We start from the raw sequence: 4,979 nt of genomic DNA, 5'->3' as shown, positions 1-4,979 counted from the left end.
GAGCTGAGGCAGGAGCTATGATCAAGAATTATACATGGTATGAGAGTGAGTTACCAAAAGGAAAGAGGGCTGTGACCAGTAGATGGATATTCACAATCAAGTACAAAGCGGATGGAAAGATTGAGAGGAAGAAGTCAAGGCTAGTTGCAAGAGGTTTCACTCAAACTTATGGAGAAGATTACATAGAAACCTTTGCACCAGTAGCTAAACTACACACAATCCGGATTGTACTAAGCTTGGCTGTGAATCTTGGATGGGGGTTATGGCAAATGGATGTGAAGAATGCATTCCTACAAGGGGAACTTGAGGATGAAGTGTATATGCATCCACCTCCAGGCCTTGAACACTTAGTAAAGAGTGGGAATGTGTTAAGATTGAAGAAAGCCATCTATGGACTGAAGCAATCACCAAGAGCTTGGTACAACAAGTTGAGCACTACTCTAAATGGCCGAGGCTTCAAGAAGTCTGAACTAGATCACACTCTCTTCACTCTCACGACTCCCTCAGGTATGATTGCACTCCTTGTGTATGTTGATGATATCATTATCACAGGGAGTGATAAGGAAGGTATCATAGCAACCAAGGAGTTTCTTAAATCCATGTTTGAGATTAAAAACTTGGGAGAAATGAAATACTTCCTTGGAATTGAGATATGTAGATCCAAGGAAGGTTTGTTCATGTCCCAAAGGAAATATACACTTGATCTTTTGAAAGGTGCAGGTGCTTATGGAGGCAAGACAGCAAGGATGCCTATGGAAGATGGCTACAAAGTCCCACGAGAGGGGGAGATTGAAGACAGCAAACCTTATCAGGATCCTAAACTCTATAGAAAACTAGTTGGCAAATTAATTTATCTTACTATAACTAGACCTGACATTTGTTTTGCTGTGAATCAGGTGAGTCAACACATGCAAGTGCCTAAGGAGCATCACTGGCACATGGTGGAGAGGATCTTGATGTAGCTCAACGGCTCACCTGATCAAGGAGTATGGATGGGCTGCAATGGAAGCACTGAAGTGGTGGGATACTGTGATGCGGATTGGGCTGGTGATAGAGCAGACAGGAGATCAACCACAGGCTATTGCACATTCATTGGAGGCAACTTGGTGACTTGGAAGAGCAAGAAGCAGAAGGTAGTGTCATGTTCAAGTGCAGAAGCCGAGTATAGAGCCATGCTGAAGCTTACCAACGAGTTGGTATGGATCAAAGGCATCTTGAAGCACTTGGAGATTGATCAAGCAACTCCAATGACAATGCATTGTGACAATCAAGCTGCTATCCACATTGCATCCAACTCAGTGTTTCATGAGAGGACCAAGCACATTGAAATTGATTGCCACAAGGTGAGACAGATGATTGTGCTAGGGGTGATCTTGCCATGCTATATAAGGAGTGAAGATCAGCTAGCAGATGTGTTCACCAAGGCTGCAAGGCAAAAGACTATGGAGTCCATTCACATCAGATTGGGACTCATAGATCTTGGGAAGAGAAGGAGCTAATCCCCTTAGCTGCAAGGTCTTTACTCTTTTTCCCTCATCAAAGTTTTATCCCATTGGGTTTTCTTTGGTGAGGTTTTTAATGAGGAAGATCTTGTAGCTTTCCAAGCTTAGGCTTTCACAAAGCTAAGCTTGAGGGGGAGTGTTGAGTTGAGTTGATTATATGAGTATGGAGAGAAGAGGAGTTAAAGAGAAGAAGAGATGGAGAAGCTTAGGGAGTTTGGGAGTGAATGGTACGGACGTCCGTACAAGGCCGTACATGGCCGTACCGTCCGTACCAAAGGTCTCGACCAAAACTTACCCAACCTCGACCAAGTGAAACGGTAACAAGGAAATGTTACCTTGGGGACTTAAGGAGAAGGGATCAGACCGTTGAGTGGATAAGGGAAGAGCATGCCAGGCTGGAACAGGCTGTAAAGAGGCAAAGCGTGTGAGCCTTATCATCCAATCATCCGGAAAGCAACCTTGACTCTACATGCTTCAATAGTGCCCATTTCGCCTCTTGTAAACCCTTATGCTTTCCATATAAATATGTAACCTCACTCATTAATAAGATTATGCAGTTTGAGTCTCTCTAATCTCTTAGACACTATGGTTCTCTCTTAGACTCTAAACGGCTCTCTCTAGTCTCTTAATCTTTCACAAACTTCTCTTAATCACTTCTTAAACTCTCTCTTTATTCTGATTACTCTAAGGATCTCTTAATCTCATAAAGAATTGATCCCAATGCAATTGTGTCTTATCTTGGTTAGAGTTTGAGTGATGTTTCAGGTTCACAAAAGGTGTTCCTAGTTCATCATCAAATCCGAGTTTAAAGAGAAAGAATGGTGTCCATTTTGTGTGCAATGGAGAGTTACTACAAGAAGGGTGAAGCGCAGATGGTTGTAAAACTCACTTGAAGCTCACTGGTCTTCCTCTTACTATTGCAAGTAACTGAAGAAGAAGCCAACCGGGTCTAGGCAGTGGCGTGCCTATTCAGGAGGGTGCTCAAACTAAGACAAAGCACTCTTGGCTGTGTGAAGAAGAAGGCTACTCTATCAAGGCGGCTTCTATTGTGAGGTGATTGAAGAAGTAGCTGAAGCATCCACAAGCATTCCATCATGGTGGTGAATTCAGAAGGGTGATTGCAATAAGAGAAGAAGAAGAAGTAAGGATTCAAGTGGTAACTTTGAGAACCACTCCTCATCATCTTAACCAAGGGAGTAAACCTAATTTCATCTATCTTAATATGTCTTGATAGGTTTATCTCCTGATTATACTATGTGCTTTCCCTAATTCCATTAAGAGTTTATAGCTTCTCGTAGAATGTCTAGGCTAATTGCACTGAAATTGTTTTGCTGTTGCATTGTCATATTGATAGTAAGTAATCTCTAGAGTCCCAGAATCTCATGTTTTGTTTATTGCATTGTCTTGAGTATTGTCATAGCTTGAATCATCATGAATGTGTTGTAGAATTGAGTAGAATGTCTCTGCTGCTTGCATCATGATTGATAAGTTATTTTGCATACATAATCATATCTCATACTGTCTAAGTTCAATCCTATTGTTATCTGATGCTATTGCCTATGTTTAATCCATCAATGAAAGTCTTGCATCAATTAGAATTGTCTAAATTGTTTGCATCATTGGTTTTGATTGAAACTGTTGTGCATAGCCTTAATATTGCTCATGGATTGAACCTGTTGCATTCATATAGCTAAAGCTTTAAGATTGTGCATTCATGTAGTAATGCATTTAAAAATGAGCCTAAATTGCAAATGTGCTGATAAGCTTGTATTGCATTTAGAGAACTTAAAAAATAGAACTTGCATTGTCATTGTTAAGAGATTGAAAATCTCTTGTCTTGACTCAGTCCAGTTCTGATTGTTGCTATGCCATAGTTAAATCCATCAGTGATGTCTTATAAGCATTTAGAAGTATGTCTAAGCTATTTGGATCATTGGCGTTGATAAAGCTAGTGAGCATAAGCATGAATTGAGTCACTCTTGTCGCCTTGATTGCATAAGTATCATCTAGGCTTGTGTTTCATTTGGGTTAAATCTATTTCATTCATATAGTGAGTATGTAACCTAATGCATTCAGTTTTTGTTGCATTTAAAAAAAAAAAACTGAATTGATTGTCTTTGCTTGATTGTCTTGATTGTCTAGCTTGTTTCAAGTATCATATATTATTGTGGCATTGGTGATCAAACAGGCTGGATAATCTTGGTTTGATCCCAATGGGATGATCTGATCTTGCATTGAGTTGTGGTGGTGTTAGGTACACAAGGAATGTGATACATGTAACTCGCCAACAACCAAGAATGTAAAGACAAAGGTCTTGTGCCATTGCATATCATCACTAGGACATGTTAATCCATAATCTACAGGAAGTGTAGTGTGATTGAGTATGCAATGAGAGATGGCCATTGCATAATACCATTGGACACATCTAGTCCTTAGTCTACAGGAAGTGTAGCATGGGTCATTATGCAATGAGAAGTGTGTTGAGATGAAGATCAAGAAGTGGAGAGATGAAGCTTTGGGGTTCAATAGAGTGATGAGGCAGAGACAGTAACTTTAGAGATTTACCATGGTAACTTTAGAATTTACCTCAGTTACTTTGGAGTTACCATATCTGGATGGAAGTGACTTGGGAAGTTACCTTGGCTCTATACTGATGAAGGAACTCGTCCAAGAGAGGGATGGATAAGGATTGGGGCTAGCTGGAAAGGTAAAGCTACTTTACAGCCTGTCTAAGCATGTGAAGCATCTCAGCCTATTATTGTATTGACCTCACATGCTTATAGTCTAAGTTGAATTCACTGAACCTAGACATGATTGTAATCTCCTTATATCTTGTATGCTCTCATCTGAATGAATTAATCTGAGTTTTGAGTCTATCTCTCTCTAATCTTTCTACTCTCTCTCATTACTCTAATCTCTTAATTCTCTCAATCTACTTACTCAAATCAATCTTATTCTCTCTTAATCCACGTTCTACACTCACTAAATCAAAATCTAATATGGTATCAGAGCCAGGTTGCTCTAAAACCTGAGTTCATTCCGCAAATTTGTGTTCTTGGAGATTCTGGGTTTGTGAGTGTGCTTGAAGATTTGGTATTCTGGGTTATTGGTGTGTTGAGGTTCTCTTCTTGTAGATGGAAACAGACGACACCATGGTGGAGCTATGTACAACAGTTACTCCTGATGAGTGGAATCGTGGGGGTGAAGTGGTTACAAAGCAGATGGGTGAAGGCAAGTGGATTCAAGAGAATCATGGAACACTTGGGGTCATCCAGAGGTCGCTCTCAAGTTCAACCCTGGAAGCTGATGGTCATGAAGGGACAGCTAAGGAGTTGTGGGAGAGTATGGAAGCTGTGTATGAGGACAGATCGCATCTATGCAAGGTTTTTGTGGTTAAGCGGGCCATTGAGAATCTGAAGCAAGATGGAGAAGAGCTCAGTAAGCATCTTGAACGGTTTAAGAGCTTATGGGCAGAGT

The sequence above is a fragment of the Brassica rapa genome, unplaced genomic scaffold (genome assembly GCF_000309985.2).
Source record: "Brassica rapa cultivar Chiifu-401-42 unplaced genomic scaffold, CAAS_Brap_v3.01 Scaffold0168, whole genome shotgun sequence".
Lineage (NCBI taxonomy): Eukaryota > Viridiplantae > Streptophyta > Magnoliopsida > Brassicales > Brassicaceae > Brassica > Brassica rapa.
The sequence above is the reverse complement of the archived record's forward strand: the minus strand, read 5'-3'. Positions refer to the sequence as shown.